This window comes from Oryzias latipes, chromosome 8 (assembly GCF_002234675.1).
Source record: "Oryzias latipes chromosome 8, ASM223467v1".
Lineage (NCBI taxonomy): Eukaryota > Metazoa > Chordata > Actinopteri > Beloniformes > Adrianichthyidae > Oryzias > Oryzias latipes.
This window is the reverse complement of record NC_019866.2, coordinates 23,850,665-23,865,454: the sequence shown is the minus strand read 5'-3', so window position 1 is coordinate 23,865,454 and position 14,790 is coordinate 23,850,665. Positions and strand designations below refer to the sequence as shown.

Sequence of the window (14,790 nt, the reverse complement as noted above, 5' to 3'; positions counted from 1 at the left end):
GAATGCTTCACATGTAAATGTTTTTGATGCAGATGTTTTAGAGCAGCAGCTGTTTCAGCAGGTGTTGGTACCAAAGGCTCAGCTTTCAAAAGGGAGAATCACGTCTTTTGAAGAGCAGACGTTCATCGGTCCACATTTTTCTCCTGCTGAAGTGAGTCTGTTTCAGAGGCGTCTGGGTGTCAGAGAACCCGGTTGCCAACTACGGATCCCTCATCCACTTGAGTACAGGTTACTGAAAACTGGAAGTTCTTGTTTGTTCTTTCACTCAATTATTACTAGTGTCCTTTCAGTCCAATAATAGTTAGTCTGATCAGCTAGCTGTCTTTTTGTTGTACTTTTGCTGTTTCTGGGAGATAACATTAACGGTATGGTGTGTTTGTGTGATAAAGTCCCTGTAATGTCACAGTTATTTCCTGTCTGTCCATTTAAATTTTTTATTGTTGTTGGTGTGTTCTTCTTCTCAGGGGAGAATTATGTGATTGCTCATATGATCTATAGGTCTTCGTGTTTTCAGTTATACATTCACCGTCTTGTTGCTGTTTTTTTTATGAGCTGGTTTCTATGTTACAGACAACCACATCACAGTTGCGACATTCAAGAAAAATTGTGTTAAAGATCCACTCCAATAAGAATCATGTTTTTGGTGTTTTAACCTGTTCTTGTGTCATTTTCCAATGATGGAGGACATGATATTTTAAAAAATCAAGCTTAAAATTACACCTCTGAGTATTTCCTCATTCAAATCATTACAAATTAGGAGCAGATTAAAGAAAGGTCAAAGCTTGTAGCTGTGACATAAGTGCTACAATCAGTAGGTCACAAGCTTCCGGCTCCGCCCCATTCCAGTACATCCACCAACAGACAAGAGCTGTAAGCTAGTGGGAGAGAGTGTAAACAATGAGATGATTTACAGTCAGGCACGCTTTCTCCGCACCAATGGTCCCCAGCTCAGAGGTGAAGTTCTAATGAACTCCTGTCGCTCTGCAGACTCTATGTCCCAGAAAACGACACAGTTTTTTTTAATTTTGGCTGAAAAATGACGTCATCATACTAAAAGATCTCAGGGAACGCTTTGAAAATAGATCAGAAGATGATTGGAGTGGGACTTTAACAGAATGACAGGGATGCTGAGGATCAGCTGTCAAGTATGCTCCTCACAATAGCTTAAGGGACATTGTTATTTACATGAGTTCTTTTCCAATTTGGTCAAAATTTTAATCAAATATGTCTAAATTCCTTTTGAAAAGAAACACTTTTATCATTAGTTTGATATTTACTACCCCAAAAATTACAACAGTAATATAGATTGCCATAAAAAAACAAAAATTGACCATGTCAGTGGCGGGTTTTCCCACTATTTGTTGCGATGACAGCGATGGTTCCTGCTCCTCAATAACCTCATGATGTCGTTCTGAGGCGGTCCACTCTTCCACAAGTTCTACATGCAGTTCTGCCAGGTCACTCGGGGGTCCGATCATCCAGTCTCTGCTTCAGCTGCTCCCAGACCTGAACCCAGACTGGATCAGGTCAGAGGTCATTGCTGGCCAAACCATATGAGGCCACTCCCACTTCCTGAAGTCCAGCTGCGACAATATGGTGGAGCATTATCATTCATGAACAGAAAGTTGGGGGGTGTTCTGATGGATTTCAGGGATGCGGATGATTCTATGATGTCTCTGAGGTCAGAACCTGCAGTGACTGGACCATCTACAGTAACCCAAATGATTTATCTCTGACTGGTAATGCCTGCCCAGACTGTTGCTCCTTCTCCACCAATTTGAACCCTGGAGATCATGTTGACCTCTGCGTATTGCTCGCTTCTCCTGAAACGCTGACGACCATCATTTGTGCATCAGTGAACAGGACCGTAGACCATTGGTGCAAAGGTCACATGGTCTGTACTACAAACAGTGTCTTGGTGTGGGTGGAGTCACCTGCAGCATCATCTGTCATGCCATTCAAAGTGGTGGAGTCGGTTCTGAATGGTTCGTCGGGCCTGCAGCTGTGTGGCGTTTGCTAGACCAAGTCTGAGGTCATAGCTCCTTAGGTTCTGGTTCTGGTTGTGGTCTGTCACTGGGGGGCGGGGCTCCTCTCCTAGGTCGGTCAAAAACTCTGTAGTTCAGAGTCTTGATGCAAGTCTGCTGATGACACTTTGAGATAAGTTCACCTGCAACACCTGACTGTCTGTCAACCTGCTGGCGCGGTGGTCGGGTGGTGCTGTTCAGCGGCGTTGTGTGTTCAAGGCTGTTTGAATGATGAACCTGGTTCAATGTTGACAGGGTTGTGACATTCAAAAGGTTTTTTATTAAGAATTCTTTGGTTTTGGCAAAATACTGAACCCAGTGAGACCATTATGTGGAAAACACACAATGAGGTGTGTCTGTCACAATATCCTGAACATCTGTGAAGTTGAACAGAAACTGTGTTTACCACGTCCACAGCGTTTTTCATAGTAACTTATTGTGAGTGGTGTGTGTTTGGAGTATCAACAGAACAGGAGGTCTGGTCTCTTCCTGCACCTCCGGTCTTCTGACCAGCACACGGTTATCCCCTAAACAAACTGGTTCTGCCTCAGTTCCAACACGACAGCAGACGCTTTAGGTGCACACGTTTCCAAACAGACATTTTACACACAGGTGTTTCACTGCATACGTTTCAGGAGGCAGCCTTCACATCCTGGGCTGCTGGAAAACGCAGAAAAAGGCTTTTGTTCTGAAGAGAAGAACCCAATAAAAAGGCTGCAGAGGTGGAGGCCGCCGGGCAGTCGTAGGACAGAGATAATGTGGTAAAGAGCGAAAGGGTTAGGAGAAACATCACGCACACACAGCAGCGGGGGTGAGTCATCCACCTGTGAGTCATCTCACAGTTTGTCTGGCCTTTTAGATTAAATCAAACACACTGACTGGTCTCCTTTGCTTTGAAGCAAAGAAAGATTTGGTGAAACTCAAATTCTCCATCAGACCTCCCACCTCTGGATCCATAACCCTCTCTGTGGGCTCATCCCGTCCCCAGTGCGCGTGACACCATCACAGCGGAGGGAACAGCTTCTCTGCTGTCCTTGCTCACTAGAAAGGACTTTGGTTGGACAGCAGCGCCCTCAGGAGGACAACAGAGGAAGTGCAGGAGAGTTAACGTTGAAGCTGATGCACTGTTGGACTTTTGCAGCACTTTTCATATGAACACAAAGTGTTTCAGGTACAACACCATTCAAACACACAAAACAAAATATAAAATAAAAGCATTAAAAGAAAAACAATGAAAAAAATGAATGTAAAGAAATTAGAATCACAAACAAGCTGGGAAACAGTGGAGATAAAATGTATAAAAGAGGTATGTATATCAGAAAAGAGACTAAGGTAAAAAAAAAAAAAAGAAATGTTAATTTAATGAAATAAAAACATGGAATAGATTAAAATTAGTATTTGGTATAAACAAAATGAAACATCTCGAAGTTAAAAAATAAATCCAAAAGTAAAACCACTCCCAAAAAATAATGACTTTTTTTAAACATAACAGGAAAGCCTTCATACGGTAATCTATTTAGTTATGCCATTTTATCGGTAAAACAGTTGGTTGTTATCTTAAAACAACTATTTTTTTCTGAATTCCTGTTTAACCCTTGTTCTATCCTAGGCACTCTAACATTGGGAGTTGGGTCATCTAGACCCACTAGACAGTGCTCTGAACCTTTTTTCTTCAATGATTTGTGATCTTCACTGGTGTCCATGGATTACATGAAATCTTTCCACCTTTATCCACCTTTGTCATGGTAGGGAGAACACGTCAATGGAAGGGGGGGGGGGGTCATCTGGACCCCATAGGATAGCACAAGGGTTAAACGCCTTCAGAGAAAAAACACGCACTCTTCTAATGTCAACTGTGACTGTCAGGGAGGGCTGGGGAGCGTGAAGGACCCAAAAATGCAGAGACGGGAGGCACATGGCTCCAGGACAAGGAGTTTATTAAACTAACAAAAAGCACTGCAGAGCAGGGAAACAAAACTAAGATTACTGTGGGCAGAGCATGAACACATGGCAGAAGGGAAGCAACGGTAATGGACCGGAGGAAGGCAGAGACAAGACCTAAATACAGACAGGACTGATGACAAGACACAGGTGACAACGATCAGGAAAGATTGGAACCAGGGAAGTAAAACTCAAAACCATGACATAACAGGAAACCTTTCAAAATAAAGCAGGAAACAGAACTCTAACATGACAGAAACAAAAGGAAGGAAAAACTAAGGCAAAGAAACCCAAACAAAGACAATGACACGTTTGACCACTGATAAAAATATTATTGAAAACAGGTCATTGTCAAACATACACCTTAATACTATTTGAATAAAAAGTATTTTAAATAACAGCTATTTTTGCTGTTTTTTTCCAGAAGAAATGATGATTTCAGGTAAGAACATAAAGCAGCTTTGAACCACTTGACTTGTACAGTAAGGATTCATTTCAAGAGAGGAAGTGAACTAATTCAACCAAGAGACTTTTATCGTTGTTTCATTGCATAATTCTAAAGCTTAAACAACTGGAGTAGTGAACTCACAGAAGCAAAGAGCGATGATTCTCTATTTTTGCATTTGGGTTTAAACAGTCGTTCAATTAATGTTAAACCTTTAGAAATGTACATTTTAAGCCCAAACTCAATATGATGGTGATCCATCTAGCCACCAATCCACTGAGCCCATCTGAGTGGTTGAACGCATTTCATCTTCATCCTCTGACAATTGTTAAGACGTGTTCAATGTATTACTTTAGAGTCAGTATTTCAGGGAAAAGCTGCTTATTTCTGTGAAACTTTAGCGGGTGGTAGTTCAGATCAGAAAAGCCAAACTGGGTTTAGTTCAAGAGAAATGAAAATACTATGTTATTAACTGTTTTCTGGAGCAGAGGACAATAGTGTGTGTGTGTGTGTGTGTGTGTGGGGGGGGGGGGGTCGTCTAAAGAGTCTTCCTGCAGAGCCTAAAATATAACTGGATGTTGTGCTCCTGAAAACTGCTTGGAAGCTTCAGACTTTCCTGGAAATTCCTGATGGTAAAAAAGACAGAAAGGTTTCAAGTGAAGCCGGAAAGGAGAAACATGAAGAGAGCAGAGCATCTGCTCTGTGTGTGAATTATTGGAGATATTTGTGGCACACGGTTAGTCCACATGAGCAAAAAAGATATCATCCCTCCTCCCTTTAAAAGTCTCAGCTTCAAGATTTGGACTGAACTGTGCTGCCCCCTACTGGTCAAAGAGGGTTCTAACATCCAAGCAGAAAAAAAGATTCAAAAAAATCAAACACATAAAATCAACCTAAAATGTACAAAAAAGAGAAACTGTCTTTGTGGATGTGCAGTCTCTTCACCATCTCACATGCATTTTTTGGGGTAATAAAGTACAAAAACCTTGCAGCTGTTTTCCTAAAATTTGCATAGTTTTCAGTAAGAATTTTCAACTAAATTAATTGAAAGTTTGCCCAGGTAGTTGTCTGTTCCTCCAGTTTATTAAAATGCAATTAATATAAAATAATGATATTCTATACAATTAGTAAATCTGACCTTTGTGTTAAATAGTACTCTTGATTTGAAACTGATTTTTATGGCCCACATCAGCAGCATCACTGTCTGCACGGACCGGATCGTTTTGACAGTTGGAACAATTTCGAGGCCTTTCAGCGAAAATGTGACCCGGCCGCAAACTCAGAAAGTCACCACAATGTCACAATGTCAACACACCTCAGATGAATTGAAAATGAATTTTCCACAAAATGAAAGTCACCCCTTCAAAGACGATGACATCACGGAGAGCGACCCCGTAAATAGTAAAAAGGCCCGACAATCGCGTGTGCAAACACGTGTTGGAGATATTCCAAGAAAGTTTTGAAATCATTATGGGATGGCCACACGACCCACGCCTTGGAGGCCATTTTGTGGCGAACTCAGAGTTAGCGATTTTTGTGGGTTTGTCTGCATGTGTTTGTGTGTGCATGCATATATTTCTGCTGCCTGACTCTTGTTCACTTCTATTCTATTCCATCCATTGTGTGTTTTTTGCAGCAGGAAGATGCAGAGGAGCTTCCAGCTCTGACAGAAAACCTGTCTGGTGGGTCTTTGTCCTCGTCTCTGAAATTCCACTTGGACTTGTCTTGAAGTTTTTTTCTTCTTGAAACGTTTCCACACTCATCTGAGGGGCTTCATCACTCTGATCTGTGGCTGATGAAGGCCCTCAGACAGATGCCATGAACTTCAGCGTCACCTGGATGAATGAGAGAATCCATCAATGTTAGAGTCTTCATTTGAAACAAACCCCCCAATAATGGGCTGGATTCTGGAGAGAGGCTTCTTCCTGCTGTCATGTTTCCACAACTGTCATCTCTCTCTGAGGCTTTGACGTCACACAGGCCTGACGTGATCCTCCATCGCTGAACGTCTGATGGTTTTGCTTCTTCCTGATCCAGACGCTCCAAAGCCCCGTGTCAACAGACCGTTTGCTGTTCTGCGCTGCAGGCAGTTCTAGTTTGCTCCAGTGAGCTCCTTCCAGGGAAATGTGCTGATGTACTTCCTCTTCCTGTTAGCCTACGTGCTGCTGGTGGCATCCAAGCCCCCGCCCCCCGACAGGCCCAACCCTCTAGAGATCGTCCTCTACTTGTGGTTTTCACCTTAGTGTGTGAAGAGATCCGACAGGTTGGTTGTTCAGACTGTGGCGTGTGTGAAACTCCTGGTGTTCCGGCGCCGGCCAACCGTTCTTCTTCTGGTCTGCTCACTGACTGAGCGGCGCTGCTGGTCGAAGGTCTTAAATCGAAGTGCTTCGTCTCTCTCTGCTTTGTGTTTCAGACCTTCTTTGTGGACGGTTCGATGAAGAACTACATCCAGGATGTTTGGAACAAGTGCGACCTGACGGCCGTCTTCCTCTTCATCTTGGGCGTGTGCTGCAGGTCATTTGGACTTTTCACTCCAACGTTGCAGACGTGAAGGTCGTCAGCTGTGAGCCACAGCGTCACAAAAATGTATAAAACTGATAAAATCGAAAAATGCTTGTTGGAATATCCAAAGAAATGTTTCAAATTACCATGGGATGGACACAGGAGGGTTTTTTAATTAAAGAACAATTGAACGTGATATAACATGGCTTGACAATTTACACTGAAATTAAGAAGTTAACAATTGAATTAAAAAATAAATGTATAGGGTTAGAAGGGTTAAAAGGTAAATCAGAGGAAAGTTAAGATTCTGGTATCAAGATTTTAAATTTTTTTATTTATGGCTACTGCCACTGTCACAGCCTTAAAAAAATGATAGCGGTGGTGGCGTCCCCTACCAAAAATGAAAAAAAAAAATGGTTCTAGCCCCCAGGGGACGCCTGGCATCCCAGAGACAAAAAAAAAGCAATCAGGCATCAATTTTAATAGCAGAAGATGATCACCGGGACACGCCTGGCCGGCTTTCTAAGGTTAAGTTAGGTTAGGATTAAGTAAGGTAAGGGTTAAGTGGGGTAAGGGTTAAGTGGGGTTAGGGTTAAGTGGGGTTAGGGTTAAGTGAGGTTAGGGTTAAGTGGGGTTAGGGTTAAGTGGGGTTAGGGTTAAGTGGGGTTAGGGTTAAGTGAGGTAAGGGAAAGACAAAAATCTAGATGTCATTTTTCATACTCTGCTGGTAAGTATGGCGGATGCAAAAGTATGTTAAACGTGGAGGATTTTGAAGAAAATGATTATTTAGTCTCACATAGAAGCCAGTTAGAGTCACTATAAAACAGAGCGGCTGCCAGAAATACTGCTGCTGATTTCCAGAGGAGGGTTAGGGTTCTTGGTTGTCCTGATGGCATCCCAGAGAAAGAAAATGCAACCAGGCATCAATTTTAAAAACAAAAGATGACTGACTAATGGTCTCTGGTGAAACTCTGGTCCAGGTGATTATTGATGGAATTCTGCCTGGAGCTTTAGTGATGAGAGCCTGGAAAGAGGCAGAGGAAAACGTCTGTTATTCTTAATGAATTCTAGAAGAGAAAGTCTTTGGACGGATGGAGCAAAGACTCATCAATCTAGAGAGAAAGCCTAAAAAATGTGATTAAAAAGCTTAGATTAGAAAAATTAATGATTGAATTTGACAAACGTGCAAATACTGCACCTTTGGAGCTCTTCATTCCCATCCAGCACATCTCCAATATGCTGGATGCATTCAGACGATTCATGAATCTTCTGGTCAACAGGCTTCTCAGCATCCAGTTGCTGTCTGGTCACTTCTGGTCCGCTGTCTTCTGATTCGCTGGTAGATGAAGCTAAACAAGGTAGACAATGAAGTTATCAGTTAATACAAAATAGTTGTCAGTCCAAAATGATTCACCAGAACATTTAAGGTGGTAAATGCAGCAGAAAATCAGAGCTAAAGAGCTGCTACTCTTCCACCTTGACTAGAGTCAATTACTACTTTCCAGCGAATGACATCAGTCGACATCTCCAGGCACCACATCCACTGGAATGTCCCATTTGAAATCTTTACAGTGATCTCAGGTTTGTTTGGTCTTTCACTGCAACAATAACAGGAGTGCTTGAGTGGCTCCACATTAACCTACATTTTCCTGCACATGTAGAATCAAAATAAAAGCCTAAACCCTCAATTTTATTGATTAGCTGATTTTGATTAAAAAAAACATTACATTTATACATTTGATTGTTTTAATATACAGATTGACATTTAACAGCAACCATTAAAAATCCCGATCACCTTGTTAACCGATTTCAATGAGAAGAAAGTCGGGCGTGACGTCGACTTCCTCCTTCAACAACACAGTGTCCACTTCCAGTAGCTGATCTGTGGATTTTTCTGAAAGACAAAAATCCAGATGCCTGTTTTCTATTTTCACGCCTTTATTCATACTCGGCTGATGTAACGTGTTTAGTTTGGTCACCGATGCACCAAAAGGACAGTGAGAGAATCTTTAATGCCTTTGAAACAGCAAAAGAACATGGCGGCATAGCGGAAAGGCACAAACTGCTGAGTCACTCCAACTCAACATTTACATTCATCCAGACAGAGATAAACACATTCACAATTCCCTCATACACAAACAACAATAAAACACATACTTGGTCAATAAACCAGCATTTAAAATAAAACCGGATTAAACAGAAAAAACAAAAATGGCGGAAACTAACCTTTAAAGAGCGCTAAAGAACATGGCGGCATTAGCGGACAGCACAAGTGCAGCTCCTTACGTGAACAAAAGGAAACAATGGCGATCAAAACTGGCACCAAAAACACCTAAAAAGATAATTAAATAAAAGTCAATGATTTTACAGCAGTTTCATGTCGACAGCATCCAATCTTTACTACATTGAAGAAGCTAATAGCAGTTTTTCAACAGCTAGCTTGGAATATCGGGAGACGCGGAGAACGACTCACCAGCACAGACTGTTCCCTCCAAATGAAAAGGGAGGAGCAGTGGCCGCGTGCTGAAGGCAGGGTGTGTCTCACTAATTGCCTTCCCTGCGCAACAAGTGACAGAGTGGAACTAAATATTCTAATAAAATAATTGGAAGATTAACAACATATTTATTTACATAATGTGTTAACTCAACTCATATTTAATGTATTACTGTGATGTCAAAAGTAAATCATCACTGTGAATATTTTGAGAATGTTCATTAAAGAAAAATCCATTTGCTACACTTTTTTTTAAACTTTATTATTCAACACAAATGTAACAAATATGTATGACAGGAACAATAGTCATAACAACAACAATGTCAGGGGATGGTACATGTATTATAAAAAGATTACAGATGCTATACATTGAAAATATTCAGAGACAGACAGTTTTCATAAATTTGTATGGCCTTTTTGTTTAAACTATTAGAAATAGTATGTAAATAAGATTCTAATTCTTTAATTATTAAAGGGAAAAAAAGTTGTGATGAAGAAAACTTTGATTTGTGAATATGAAATTGACCAAATATTATAATTAGATTAATTGCCAATTTTACGTTTGGTCTTATATTTTTTTCGTGTAGGCCAAATATGATATGTTCAAATTTCATCTGATGTTGTGAATCTAATTTATAATTTATAAAACGTGCACAATCTTTCCAAAGTTTTTTAGTAGTATTACAGTTCCAAAATAGGTGACTGATTGTTTCTGGGTGTTCTTTACAAAAGGCACAGTTGGGGTCAAGAGTCTTCTTATATCTCAGCATGTATTGATTAGTGGGATAGATTCTATGTAGGAGTTTGTAGAAGACGTCTCTCATCTTGATATTAATTAATAATTTCTGATGCAGGGTCCAAACATTTTTCCAGGGCAAGTCAGGAATAAATTTTCTACAATAAAAAACAGCAGAAGGAACAGAAATTACATTTTGCAGAAACAGGGCACGTATGATCTTGTTATTTTTTCGAGCACAGTTGAAACAAGATTTTCCAATAGTGGTGTCACTTAGAGATATGAAGGGAATATTTGCATCAAGTACAGTATTTTTAAAGAGTTCACAGATTTCATTAGTGACAGCATCAAAAACAATGGCATACTCTTTAGGAGGAACAGCAAGGTTGTATTTAAGGTGAAATTCTTCATATCTAAGTAATTGACCATTGTGGTTAAAGAGCTGACCCACCAGTAGGATATTATTGTCAAATCAATTATTGTAAAATAAAGATTTGTTCTTGTAAAGGATATATCTGTTATTCCAAATAAAAAACTTATGAGGGGAAAAATTGTGTTTATAGATAAGTGCCCATGAAGGAAGAGTTTGTCTGTCAAAACCCATTTGCTACACTGGCAAGGATGATGGCACATGCTCAAGTATGTTAAACGTGGTGGATTTTTAAGGAAAATTATTATTTAGATGCAATACTTTGTGTGACCAGATGTTTCAATATTTAGTAAAATGTTTGTTTTCCAATATTCAAAGAGTTTTTTTTTCAAATGTCCATCAGAGGCAGTTGATATTAGATGTAGAGAAGAAATAAAGATGTAAGTACGGACATCTAAATAGGTTTCATTGCTGTTGAATATTGGTATCGAAAGACCACCAAAAAATAGGGAGGACAACCAAATATTACTTGTCCGGAAGACAACCATTTTTTCCCCCTCATTTCTAACACTGGGAGGATGTCCACTAATGTTGTTGTCTCTCTGACAACTTACTGTTATAAAAAAAATGTATTTTTCTGTGAATTGTATGAGATTCATTCTTTGACTAAGCCAGTTATGAAAATCTGGCCAGAATCTTTGGATCACTGGACATGAAAGAAACCGCTGTCTGGTGTTTCTGGGGCTGTATGACAGAAATCACACGGATCGACCTCAAAGCCAAATCTACTCCTCAACGTCTCTGCCCATAGGTAATAATTTTTTTATCATTTTGAACTGCATTTCTTTCATTTTGGGGAACACTGGCCATTTTATGAATTTCCATAGTTGAGCACCCGATGTGACAGGTGTCTCAGTTATTTTATTTTTCTGGATTCCTTATCCATCTTCCTCAGAAGCCATCGCTCCATTAGAATAAACACAGAAACATGACATCCATAATGTGGTGGCTGGATGGTCGGGGTCCTCGGGGAAGACGCTTCACGCTACTGCCTACAAATGCAGCCACTAGAGGGCCCAAATAAGACAGGGTCGTGTCAGGAAGGGCATCCGGCATAAAGATGTGTGCCACACCAGTGAAAGCTGATTGGCTGTGATAAAAGGTAAACAACATAACGGTAAAACTACAGTTTAGTTTGGAAAGAAAAAACTTTCTAGAGTTAAAAATGTGTATAGTTTTCCTTTGAAATGATGCCATTAGTGTGGCTTTCCACAGAATCCGGTGTCGGACCATTTTTGAGGTTACATAAAATTACATGGTAATAAACTGGAGGAAAAAACAACTACCAGCGTGAAATTTCAAATGATTTAGTTGAAAATTATTACAGAAAACTAGCTAAACTTTAATTACAACTTTTAGAAAAAAAAACTGATGCAACTTCCAGCTTTTTCTGCCTCAACCATCATCAAAATGCAGGTGAGATTGGAGGGACTGTCCATCAATACAGACTATGAGTTTCTCCTCTGTTCATTTTTCTGTTCAAAACTGACAAAACTGCAGCAGTTTTGTCAGGGAGAAAGTGCGCCTTGGCTTCAAAAAGGTTGAAAAACACTGCTCTACAGATAGTAGCAGGAAATCAAAAACTCCAACTTGCTTTTGTGTTTTTTTTTATTGTCTTGATTTAACCCTTGTGCTGTCTTAGATGACCCCCCCTTACATTGAGGTGTTCTCCCTACCATGACAAAGGTGGATAAATGTGGAAAGATTTCATGTAATCCATGGACACCAGTGAAGATCACAAATCATTGAAGAAAAAAGGTTCAGAGCACTGTCTAGTGGGTCTAGATGACCCCACTCCCAATGTTAAAATGCCTAGGATAGCACAAGGGTTAAACATGCAGTTTAGAAAGGCAGCATGCAAAAATACAAAAGATAACATTCTTCCCCTCCTTCACAGATTTCACATGAAATGGGGACTGGTTCAAAGGTCAAATAGCCATTTGTTCTTCAGACTGTGGGCTTTCACGGGTCTCCAGAAGTACGTCTTTGATCGTCCACGCGTGACTGAAGTCTGGAACACAGCGGAGCTCCAGACCGGATTCTTGGACCTCCTGGTTGTGAGGGACCTGCCGGCCCCGCGCCGTCTCCAGTGTGAACACAGAGATCTGCAGGAGAGGTTCGTTCAGCTCCTCCACTGGCCTCATTCAAACCAAGACGCAGTTCACATCCATCTCCACCGTTTGGGATGCGCTCACCTGCTCATTGATTCCAGTGGCAATGTGGCCAACCTGACCCAGCAAACCCATGCTGAAGGGCTGAACCTCTGGCTGGCTGTTGGAGGAGAAGCAGCCAGAGCTGGGATCATCTCCTGGGCTCAAAGACCAGCGGCCAGAGTCCTAAATGGATAAGAAAGAACATTTAGCTTCCAGTTGCAACCATTTTTTTCATCAAAAGCACTCCATTTTCTGGCATTTCTGTCTATTAATCTTAAGGTAAACATAGATTGTATTTGAAATACTTCCAAAGTTTAGCTTCAAAACTCATTTTCTGTTCATATTGACTGAATACTGGCTCGATAAACAGAAAAAAAGGATAATTTCCAATGAAACTTTCATCCTAAAAGAGGAATCTGTCCATCAGACTACAGCTGAGATGAATGATGATATTTATCTACATTTCTTTGACTAAATGAGACAAAAGAAATTCATTCAAATGAAATCTTGAAACCAGACTCTTCACATTTCTCCGCTCTGATTTATCTTTTGATCCCACGGCTCCCGGTGGAAACAATGTCACTGTTGAGGCGAGACAGGAGCTGCTCCTGCATCTCTGCAGAGGGAAGCTGTGAAAGGGAAACACACCAAGAAATGAACTGATTGGTAAAAATGATGCAGGAGTCCAGCTGTAAAAAATGATAAAAGAGCAAAGAAAACAGAAGGATTTGTTATTTCTTATTATTTCCAGGCTTTGTTTGTCTTGTTCTGTAGCATCTTCATATTTGTATCATTTCGGCAGAATATATTTTTATGGAGACAAAATATGAGACGTTATTTAAGGTTTAACTTGAGTTTCTCTGGATTAATATTCCTGTCTGTTTTTATTCATATTTATGTTAAAAAAGTTTAGTATTAAAGCTTTAAAAGTTTAGCTTTAGTGTGTTCAGTAAATGTTTATCTTGTTCGGCCCAAAACTTAAAGCGTGTTTTTAATTTAGGCCCCCTGTGCGACTGAGTTTGACCCCCCCCCCCCCTTTTAAAAGGAATCTAGAAAATTCATGCATTTTTTGTGTAATATGGCCAAATAAAAGAAATGGAACACAAAAGGATGGTGTAGGGGGGGGGGGTTACTCGCCCAGGGAGTAAGTCAGTGTAGAACTGTCACTGGTGAGCGGACTACAGTCACCTGGGATCTCTCAGAGGTGGGGGCTCATTTGCAATCTGTGGCCAGAACAAGAGGGTTTGAATCAACATTTGATGGAAAGAAATGTTGGGAGAAATCCAGCTTCCATGCCTCCACCTTCAGGTAGAGCCTGCAGGTGTGGCATCTCGTCCATGGCTGCCATTCCATGAGCATGTGCAGTAACATCTGGCCCTGGTGGTCCACTTTCTCTGCATGTCCAAAGTCTCTACCATCTTCTGACAGCAACACGTTGTCGGCTGAGAAGAATAAGCAGACGTCAATAACCAGGGCTCTCCAACTCCCTTTACCTGGGGGCTACTGAAGGCGGGGTCTAGCTCAGAGTGGGCTGCAACTTTACAGCACACACCCACACACACACACACCCGCCCACACACACCCACACACACACACCCACACACACATTGTCGTGATCGTCGTGGTTACTGGTTCAGTTTTTTACCGGATTGCGGGATCTTTTTTTGAAAATACGTGAATAAATCATGGTTTTCCTTCTGGGATGAGGAATTTTTTTTCAGACTTTATTGACAAACAACGTAATACAACAACATAGTAAATGTCTCAGGGGGAAGTGAAACGTGTAGAAATTTAAGAAAAAAAACACAAGAATACAACAAAATTATATACAAATACATATAAACATACATGTACAATAAATGAGAAAAAAAAATATCAATTTAATAACCTATGGGCTTTAATACATTTTATATTTTTCAAAACTCAAATGAGTTCGAATTGCCTTTTGGTTTTGCAGTTGTTTGATAATGTTATAGTACTGATTTCATTCAGAAATTGTTGGAATTTTGGTTTTTCAGTCAGACCATTTGGCTTTCTGCACATGGAATTTTGCTAATAATAAAAA

General features: G+C 40.5%; 1 long non-coding RNA gene across 3 annotated transcripts; it reads right to left on the bottom strand.

Annotated features, from left to right (window-relative positions):
- Positions 1–7,065: 7,065 nt before the first annotated feature.
- On the bottom strand, positions 7,066–11,813 carry LOC105354652. 3 transcript variants are annotated; one of them, XR_002290752.2, is made up of 5 exons: positions 9,386–11,812; positions 9,139–9,244; positions 8,408–8,806; positions 8,111–8,261; positions 7,066–7,936 (listed from the first exon to the last, which is right to left on the bottom strand). It is a non-coding gene; the product is annotated as an uncharacterized LOC105354652 (long non-coding RNA). The 3 variants fall into 3 exon arrangements; XR_002290751.2 differs by having other exon boundaries at positions 8,111–8,510; positions 8,708–8,806; XR_909230.3 differs by having other exon boundaries at positions 8,111–8,806; positions 9,386–11,813.
- Between the last annotated feature and the right edge of the window lie 2,977 nt (positions 11,814–14,790).